This window comes from Aplysia californica, unplaced genomic scaffold (assembly GCF_000002075.1).
Source record: "Aplysia californica isolate F4 #8 unplaced genomic scaffold, AplCal3.0 scaffold00478, whole genome shotgun sequence".
NCBI lineage: Eukaryota > Metazoa > Mollusca > Gastropoda > Aplysiida > Aplysiidae > Aplysia > Aplysia californica.
The window spans coordinates 243,963-255,008 of NW_004797748.1; positions in this window are offsets into that span (position 1 = coordinate 243,963).

Below are 11,046 nucleotides of genomic sequence, written 5' to 3' on the forward strand. Positions count from 1 at the left end.
TATATATATATGACCTTTAAAGTCGAAGAACATGCCGGTTGAATGAGAAGTACATTCACTTAAACACTGATGCCAAATATCAGGTTTTTACGGCTTTTTCAGTTGTTTTTTTTCTCCAAAAATCATTTAGCTTCCCTGAAGAAGACGGCCACTGACATAAGGTCCTTCTTCTCAAGACAGAAATAATATTATTGGAATTGTTACAACAAAGGCCCCATGCACTTGCAAAGGAAAGGGGAGAGGTAGGAGAGATGTTTTAGTGAGATGTGATTCTCCGCTCATTTTCTGTTTTTTTTTTTTCAAAAATCATTTGGCATCCCTGCTTGAATAATGAATGCTGCGTGCATGATCCTGATGTTATGGTAATGAATGTTACATGAAGTGTTTAAGACGTCTAGACTTTGTGCTTCAAATTCTCGTGTTTGATGAGGGTGTCTTCATTTTATTTCATGTAAAAAAAAAAAAGGTGATGAAAAGAAAGGCATGTTGTTGAGCCAAGAATGAATGTAGTAAAAGTTTCTTTTTTCATACTTTTCCATTTGTGGTCTTGTTGTTTTGTTCCCGTTTAACATTTTTTTTTTTTTCAGGGAAAGTCTGATCCATAATATTTTTACTCTTAAATGGAAATGTGTCTATTTGAAGTGATCATTTCTCTCTTTGTCTCTCATGCTGCTGTTAAAAAAAAAATTATAGAAAAAGTGAGAAAAACCACCGAATATTGTCTTGTTTTGTGTTTTCCACGCAAGTCGTTGGCTTGGTTATATTGCACTGATGCTCTTAAAAACTTCTGGTGATGGGGTCACAGATTGGTTTTTTTTTCTTGCCAATTTCTTTCATTTATGTGGGGCAACGTGGTGAAATCATGCACTTGTCAAAATATTGAAATTGAAGAAACCAACATTTTTCCGCTGGTATGGCAATTTTTATCGGATTTTTTCTTTTGGTCAACTCCTTTTATGTACATTAAAGAATATATTGCCCTGTGGGTTTTTGTTGAAAAAACGTAGATGAAAGGCACAAGAAATGTAAATTCTCACTTTCCAAGGACTCTCAACTCTGAGTGGAAGTCACCAAATTTTTGCAGACATTTTCTTGCCAATTTTACCTCCAAAACCAAGCAACCCCCACCTCTTTCAATCGCAAATACTGTATCTCAACTTCTATTCAAGATAGATGGGTATTTTTTTCATGGAAGGCAAGACAAAAGAACAAACTTTGTTTTGTTTTAGTAGAGGTTTTACGGCGCTCGCAATTGCATAAGGTCATATGAGCGCCAGAAGAATAGAGGTGTTACAAGAGAGTACATGTAACAAACATAAAAAAAGAAGAAGGGGAGATAAGGACGATAGATGTTTGATAGGAAAGAAGAAGCAAACCACACCAGAGCACCCGCCAACCACCCATGAACAAACTTTAATGATGATAATAACTCTACATTCCCCAAAACTGATGAGCGCCTGATTCCACCGTGTCCTAATACAATCTGCCCGACATCTACCAGTGTCTGGTGGGTGGTTGGCGGGTGCTCTGGTGTGGTTTGCTCCTTCTTTCCTGTCAAAAATCTGTCGTACTCATCTCACCTCCTTCTTTTTTGTGTTTGTTACTCTCTTGTAACACATAATTTAGATCTATTCTTCGGCACTTATATAACCTTATTGTGTTGCAAGTGCCGTAAAACTCTTACTAAAACTAAAAAACTAAACTACCAGTGTCTGTGGGATATTAGTTAGGTGCTTTGCCATTGCACCTGGGAGACAAGTTCAAATCCCGAGTGGGGAGAATTTTTATCAAGTGTCTTGGGCTTTCTGCTGGGATTAAAGTATCCATCAGTTCGGTCGAAGGTTTGAGGCCAGCTTCCTAAATAATCTAAACTTTGTCAATAGGGGCGTAAAAAACACCTATATGTGAGGCAGCGTGGTGAAATCAGGCTCTCATCAAAATAATCAAATTGAAGAAACTTGCACTTTTCCGCAGGTTTGTAAATTTTTATCAAATTTTTGTTTTTGGCTCAACACCTTTCATGGCCATTAAAGAACTGATTTCTGTGTGGATTTTTCTAAAAATCGTTGACTAAGGCACTAAAAATGTAAATTTTCAGTTACCGCGGACTCTTAAGCTAAGGAAATAACTAATTTTTGGCTGTCATTTTCTTCTTAATTTTACCTCTGAAAACAGGTGACCCCCTTCTCCTTCTATCGCAAATATCTCGACTTGTATTCAAGATAAATGGATATTATTTTCATCCAAATAAAGACTAGTGAACAAGCTTTAAGATAATACTAATAACTCTGCATGTCCAAAAATTGACGAGAGCCTGATTCCACCACGCTGCCTCACATATATATATATATATATATATATATCTGAGATATGTAATTTTAAAAAAAATTACCAGACGACTTGCTCTTGACGTTTCAGTGAACATTAATGACTAAAGAAGGTGGTTGGAGGGCACGGCTGGTAGGTCCTACTTTTTCCCCTTCTCGTTTTTCTTGTTTTTTTTTCCGTCTATCTATCTTGCCGTTATTTCTCAGCTTCAAATTATAAATTAATGATTGTTATCGTGTTGATCTACTTCTCTGTATCGGTACTCTAACAAAAAAAAACACTAACATAAACAAGCAAATAAACACTTGGCTCTTGTAAATATAATTACCGACACTATTTTGAAAAGCGGTGGTTTTGTGGTAGTAATGTAGGGGAAATAAGCACGGGTGATAATTTTTGGGAGTTAAAAATTCGAAGTCACTTTAAGACAAGATAAGATACATCATTATTGTCCAGATCCTGGCACATTGGTTTGGTGTTCCACCACGAGTACATACACACGCACACACACACACACACACACACACACACACACAAACACACACACACGTGCACACACATGCACACACATGCACACACAAGTAGGCTTACAATCACATGCATAATATAAATGAGCAGCAATGTAAACAATAATAATCGTAAGCTAGATAAACACTCAAAGTTATTTTGATGCATGCTCTAAGGTCGTAAGTACACTAAACAAGATGGTTAAATGTGCCTCCTATCCCGCGGTTTTATGCACCCCGTATAATTTAGCAAAGTTTGATCATTTTTGACATAATTCTTTTTATTTTCCTTTATCATTCTTTGTTAAAATTAACAATCGCATAATTTCACATTTTTGGGCTCAGATTGCATCATTTCGGAATTTTTTTGCATTAAACCGCAGGGACAGCTATATAATATATTGATTGTTAAATGTGTCCTCTCTCTCTCCCTCTCTCTCTCCCTCTCTCTGTCTCTGTCTCTGTCTCTCTCTCTCTCTCTCTCTCTCTCTCTCTCTCTCTCTCTCTCTCTCTCTATCTCTATCTCTCACTCAATCTCTTTTTCTCTTGAATTCAGACCCCGATTCGCAATCTTGGACGCCTCTATGAAATAACAAGGTCTTTTGGTTAACCTACATGGTAAGGGATAATTTGATTTAACGACTACATCTATAACGTGGCAATGCCTTTCTCGGGATTCTTATTACACAGTTGCTAGTTTTTTTTTTTTTTCATCTTTTGTTTTGTCTTGTTTGTTGTTTTTTGGGTTGTTTTTGTTTTTGGTATGGCTTGTTTTGGCGCACCCTAAAAATAGTTGGATTTCGAGGTTCTCTTTCATGTCTTCTTCTGGTCGGTTCACAAGAGGACAGGACCGAGAAATGCTAGTTTGTGTCGGCTGGTGCGCTGATGTGGGGGTGCTTCTTCTTTTCTATCAGACATCAATAGTCCTTATCTCTCCTGTTTCTATTTTGTGTTTGCTAATCTCTTGAAACACGTGGGTGGTTGGCGGGTGCTCTGGTGTGGTTTGCTCCTTCTTTCCTATAAAAAAAATCTATCATCTCTATCTCCCCTCCTTCTTTTTTGTGTTTGTTACTCTCTTGTAACACCTCTAATCTTCGGCACTTGTATGACCTTATTGTGTTGCAAGTGCATTAAAACTCTTACTAAAACTAAACATCGTGTAACACCTCTAATCTTCGGCGCTTATACGACCCTATTGCGTTGCAAGTGCCGTAAAACTCTTACGAAAACGAAAACGCTTATTACTATGACTTAATTGCGTTGAAAGTGCCGTAAAGCGACATAATAAGTATGTTATTACGGTACAGATAAGTTGAGATGCGGTCAGTACAATCTACTCCGCGTTGGTTGGGGTGTATGAACGGTATGTGAGGCAGCGTGGTGAAATCAGGCTTTCGTCAAAATAATCAAAGTGAAGAAACTTGCATTTTTCCGCTGGTTTGTGAATTTTTATCAAATTTTTGTATTTTGGCTCAACACATTTCTTGCCCATTACAGAATTCATTTCTGGGAGGGTTTTTCTGAAAAACGTTCGTTAAAGGCACAAGATATGTAAATTTTCAGTTACCACGGACTCTTAAGCTAAGGAAATAACTAATCTTTGGTGGCCATTTTCTCACAAATTTTACCTATGAAAACAGGTGACCCCCACCTCCTTCATTCGCAAATGTCTCGACTTGTATTCAAGATAAATGGATATTTTTTTCATCCAAATAAAGACAAGTGAACAAACTTTAAGATTATACCAATAACTCTACATGCCAAAATATGACGAGCCCGTGATTCCACCACGCTGCCTCAGATATATATTTTTCTTCCACAAGCAGTTTAAATGTACAAAGCCCAGAAACAACATTTTGCTGCTGAGAGAAAAAACAAAACAACAAAAACAAACAAAAGCTTTCATTCTTTTAACAATTTTACCTACATTATGTATGTATTATCGAGACTTTTTTTCAACATAGAATTTGAATTTCGACAAATGTTTCTTGAGTATACAATGAAACCGATACAAATTTGCCACAGATCTATAACGAGACTGCCCAAAAAAAGTAAGGAAAAAAATTAGATTAACAAAATAAATAAGAAATAAGCAAAGTAATGGGCCCGACATTGTGTCCTTGGGAAAGGCAGTTTACACGAATTTTCCTCACTTCACCCAGGTGGGAATGGGTACCCGGCTATAGACAGCGAAAGATCTTGTCAGTTTGTTAGTGTTTGAGCGCTTAATCGGCTGCTTGCACTGTATGCTTCCCGGGAAGCTGAGAATGTTTCGGAGTGTTCTATGGTCTGCTGGGGTAATAATATAGTGTAAAGCGCATAGAGCCTGCTGCTGAGCGGGGATAAGCGCTATACAAATGCTATCTATTATTATTTCTATTATTTGGCCGGCCATCAGATTCTACTATTACTACAAATCCCTCTAGCAAGACTGTTTAGGGGTTCCTGCAGCAAAACTATTGCTTGATGATGACGATGGTGATGATGATAATGATGATGATGATAAGTTAAGAGTCTTAACCGTTTTACTTTCTGCTGTACACAATGATGATGATGATGATGATGATAATGATGAGGATGACGACTCCGTCATCATCATCATCATCATCGTCATTGCTAGTGATTTATAATAGAATCACCATCTATTCATGCCTTGGTGATATTTTAGCGGAAAAAGGTCCCAGCATTCTAATGTATACCGAGCAGAAGAAGAGACCATAAGCCAAAGAAGGCAAATAATTATAGTGCAAACTTCCAACCCGGGCACGTGTTGGGAGTCACCGATGTAATGGGAGGTGGCGTTTATCTTCTATAATCAATTATAAGAATCATCTTATTAATTTTTTTAGGTGTAGGTATTTTACAATTAATTGTTGCGGCAGAGTTGTGGTTCATGAGACGCATGCTACGTATCCCATGGACAGCTAGAAAAACAAATGAAGAAGTCCTAGTTGAAGCAAATTATAGAAAACAACTTATCACGAATATAAGAAAACGACAGGCAAATTCTTTCGGACACACAATGCGGTAAGAACCATTAGAGAACATTGTAACAACAGGAAAGTTTGATGGAAAGAGAGGTAGAGGCAGACAGAGGGAAAAGATACTGGACAAGATGACAACATGGCTGGGAGCAGCAAGAACAACAGACACCATTGCTGCTTCGAAAGACAGATGGAAGTGGAGGTCCATGATCGCCCACGCCAGTCGGCAAGGCACCGGATGATGATGATGATTTTACAGCCCCATCGACACAATTTGACCATGCCTGCCTGGGCCAACCCGGGTTGAGAGGGATACAACACTACATAACAGTGATATAAATTATCCCAAAACGATATTCGGACCCAGAATTTCTTCTTGAGATTGCGAAGTTCATAACAGCTACACCACAGACGCCAGCGTAGCGAAAAGCATTAGGATTTGGGATATTCGCCAGTTCATGTACTCTGGCGTCGGTGGTCTAGTGGTTAGGCTACCGGACTCATAATTGTGAGGTTGCGGGTTCAGGGGTTCGAGCTGAAGGCCCGACGTTGTGTTCGTGGGAAAGGCAGTTTACACGAATTTTCCTCACTTCACTCAGGCGGGAATACGTACCCGGCTGTATGCAGCGAAAGATCTTGTCAGTATGTTAGCGTTTTAGCGCCTATAATTAATAGCTGCTTACACTGTATGCTTCCCAGGAAGTTGAGTTTGTTTCAGAATGCTCTCAGGTCTGTTGGGATAATAGTATACATTGTGAAGCGCATAGGGCTTGCTGTTGAGAGGGGATAAGTTGTGCTACACTAATACATACTATCTATTATCTATTAATACACTATAAAGACATATCAGATTTTCGTGGGGCACTCCGATAGCTCAGTTACCATCATGCTGAACTATGGACCCCGCAGAATTTAGCAAAATTTGGTCATTTTTTGCATAATTTTTGATCATTTTCCTTTATCATTCTTTCTTAAAATTGGCATAATTTCACATTTTTAGGCTCAGTTTGCATAATTAAATTTTTTTTTTTTGGGGGGGGGTATAAAACCGTGTGGACAGAACTATGAAGTGGACAGCCCTGGTTCGAATCTCCAACACGGTGTTCTTGAACGGCCTGTTTTGTGGAGTCTTCAAGGATTTCAATTAAATTTGGCTCGGTCCTATTGGAGTTGGAGGTGAAATTCGGATGTCCCTCCTCTTTTTTATATTAGTACCTTTAAAAGAGCGTTATTCCCGTGCAGTTATTTTTTACAAGATTTTCGTGCGTGTAAGTCTTTTTTTTATCGAGGACACAAAGCTTTCTATTAGGATGCTGTATCCCTCTCAGCCCTGGTTGACTGTTGAGAGCAAGAAAAGACGAAGCAGCCCGCCTCCTGAATTATCCAAAATGCCTAGGTGTGGGCGTAAGTCGTTACATCTAGTGGGGGCACCGTTATTGTGGTTAAGTGGTTTGTTAAAGCAGGTTCGCATAATAATAATATTATTTCAATTTTCAAGCAACATTGGTTTGAAAGCTTTAAGATAGAAGTTAATTTGGGGTATGCTCTTACTCTTATGCAAGACTTTTTGAAAGCAGTTTTGCATATAATTTCAAGCAAAGTTGATTTGACGGCTTATTTCATAGAAGGTATTTGCTGTATGCCCTCGGGCAAGACAAAATAACCCGTATTGAAAACTCATGGCCTTGTATCCCCCCCCCCTTTTTTTTTTCCAACGAGTGCACTAAAGTAATAATCAAGAATAAACTGATTAGCAGATAAAGTTAGTCAGAAGTCTTATTATGAGCCTGTAGTCAACTTCAGGGTGGTAATTAATAAAAGTTCATCCGTCAATGTCTGATGATGACCATCTTGAAAGCGAAATGAAATACATAAAATTTGAATAAATTATCAAGACGGGTCGTGGCTTCTTTTATGGTTAGGATTAGCGCTTGTGAAACCTATGTTCTGGCGAACAGTACTAAGTGTATTTGAATTGATTAATTTTGTATTATTGAGAACTTTGTATAGTATTATGCAATATATTGCGTATTTAATTTGCATTTTGAAAGTACGACACATACTCATTTATTTATTATCCTAGAAGGAGTATTGTCATGGCTGTCGCTCTTTGCTCTGTCTAAAAAAGTTTTAAAAAAAAAGTTTTTAAAAAAATCGCAGAAATGCATGGTTACCAAGGTCGCCCAAATTAATGAAGGACAAAACACCAGTCTCCTAAGACTGAATTTATTTACAAATAACGAAGTGTTGGAAAGAGCTGGAATTGAAGATATCAATACAACCATAAAAAGGAGAAGATGGAGATATCTAGAACATGTTCTAAGAATGCCGAAGACAAGATTGCCCTATCAGACATGGTATTGGAAACAAACCGCAAAAAGAAAACGAGGAAGACCAACTGGAAGCTATAGAGGACCAGAACAATAAGGCAATCGCCCAGGGCCTGGATTTGCCGAAATTGGAGAACGGGGCCAGGGACAGACAAGCGTGGCGTCGACGCGCTTTTCCGTTTCGTCAACCCGCAGCCACCCCCAGAATCCTCAGCCACCCCAACCTTTGACACGGGTCAAACGTCAATCTATTTATAGATCCAGTTACCCGGAACTCCCGAAAATAGGCTAGGCAAAACAATGCCGGTACTTACTACGGTCTCTGGGCAAAGTGATGTCCGATGTGAGAGAGAGAGTCTCGATCCAGTACATATTCTTCTAGATTCTAGTCTACTTATGTTTAATGTTTAATGTACTGCGAAATCTAATTTAACAAGGCACATGAAAAATATGCATTCGTATTTACATCGAGGACTCCAGGGCTGATCTGCTCCTTTTCTTTCTTTACCAATCTTTCTTGCTGTCCTTTCTAACTTCCTGGAGAAACGAGGGTGTTGTCGTACCGACTATCAGTGAATGGCAACTCGAGTCAACTTCTTTTACTTTTGGTTACCTCTATACTTTACCCTCTTAGTAGAAATGAGAAAATCAGCTTAAGTTTCTGCTGCACATATTATTTTACGAAATAATAGTACCGGCGTTTGTTGTGAAGCTGTTTAAGTGCTTCGCGGCCGCAAGCAGGAGACTCGAGTTCGATTCCTGATTGGGGAGAACTTTTTTTATGGAGTATCTAGGTCTTTCTGCTGGGCTGTTCTCTCTCTCTCTCTCTCTCTCTCTCTCTCTCTCTCTCTCTCTCTCTCTCTCTCTCTCTCTCTCTCTCTCTCTCTCTCTCTCTCTCTCTCCCTCAATCTCTCTCTTTCTCTCTCCCTCTTTCTCTCTGTCTCTCTGTCTCTCTGTCTCTCTGTCTCTCTGTCTCTCTGTCTCTCTGTCTCTCTGCCTCTCTCTCTCTCTGTCTCTCTCTCTCTCTCTCTCTCGGGTACAAAAACATCTTAACCAAAAAAGAAAAAAAAAGAAAAAAAAAAAGAAAAGAAATAATATTATTATTTTTGCTTCGCCAAACACATTATTATTATCCAGCCCCGGTTGTATTATTGAACACCCCGCGTGGCTGGTCTCTTTTCTCCTTTTCCGGTCCACCAAATTTCCCAGTCTGCTTTCTCATTTGCTGCGGCGAAGCTCTGTGGACTTCCGCCGCGATTGCAATATTGCAGCCCTTGGATTGGGGTGTCCCGGTACATCAGCTCCGGTCCTTCGTCCTTGACGAGAGAATGGGGCAAGCAACACGCAACGAAACGTAATCATGCGTTTTGTGATGAGCCTATCGTTGGTTTGAAATGTCTGGCAAACTTTATAAGGATCTAAATAACTAGGGATCTTGGGTAAGCCGTTTTTTTCTAGCATACAAGCGTAAACTACTTGTTTCATGGGATTTTATTTGCCTAATATTATATTTTTCTGTTACAATCTGACAATGCGTATGTGTACATAGATGTATAGTGAATACTGACATTTTGTATACAGTGTTCCCTCGAATGTTGCAGGGGGTTATGTTCCAGAACCTCTTGTGATAGAACAAAATCTACGAAGTAGAAACAATATTTATTTATTACGTACATAAGCTGACGGAAAAGTCTTGCCTTCTGGATCATAACTGAGAAAATAATCACGCCATGAATACAATCGGTATACCAAATTGAAAGCTTAGGATGTCAGCAATGACGTTCATTGTACCTCTATTTCTCCGTATTATTATAATCACGATCTCTGTCAACTCAGGGGCACCAAGGATCATCGAGTCTCTTCATCTCATCTGCGAAAAAAGTCAAGCGGATTTCCTTTGCATCATCTAGATACATCAGCTTCGATATTAACTTCCTGTACGCTTGATAAAAAAAAATTGCCACTTTGGGGTAAGGTCTAGGCGTTAGAAAGGAAGGAAGGAAGGATGTAGCAGAATCTCATGAAATAGGAGTCGCTTTATGGCATCCTGAGTCTTTTGGCTCTTGAGGGGACGAGCATTATATCGATGGAGAATGGAGAGTGGCATTTTTTTCTGCCTGGCCAAACTAGTGATAAACGTGCCCAAAAGTTGTCGAAGGGTGTCCGTGTATCGACCAGTGTTGGCAGTGTTGCCCTGCTCCCAGAACTCCATGTGTATTATTCCTTCATAATCCCAAAACAACATCGCGCACGAGAACTTTCCCAGCGAGACGTGCGGTTCTAAACTTTTTGGGACATGGCAAACATCACGCCAGAGTTCCATGAATATTAATTGTCTTTTTTCCGGGTCATAATGGTGAGCCCGTTATTCTTTCCCAGTGACAATGCTCTGGAGAACACTTGAAGGGGAATCATAACGACGCTGCAGCAGAAATGGAAGCCGATGTGCGCAAGTGATGCAAAGGAAAACCTCTTGTGTTGACAGAGATCTTGATTTTGTAAAGGTAGAATTTTACTTCACACTTCCAAGAACCTTTTATTTGGTATAAAGTTAGTGGCCATGACTTGAATATTTTGGAAATTATGATCTGACTTTTCAGTCATTTCTAGTATTTTTGGCCTTTATAAACCCTCAGCTTTAAAACCTCTCCCACGCTTTTGTCACTTGTAACTTTTCTGCACTTGAAGAATGAGAAACCAACGGTATACAAAAAGCAAGACATAATCTGTATTTAATCCTTGATAATAATAATTGGTCAGGTCTCAGCTCAAAGTGTATCAACAGAGCTTCCATTACTTTCCTATTTTCGGTTTTAAAAAAAACAACCCCCCTCCAAAACAAACAAACAGCAACAACAACAACAGCAACAACAACAACAACAACAACAACAACAACAA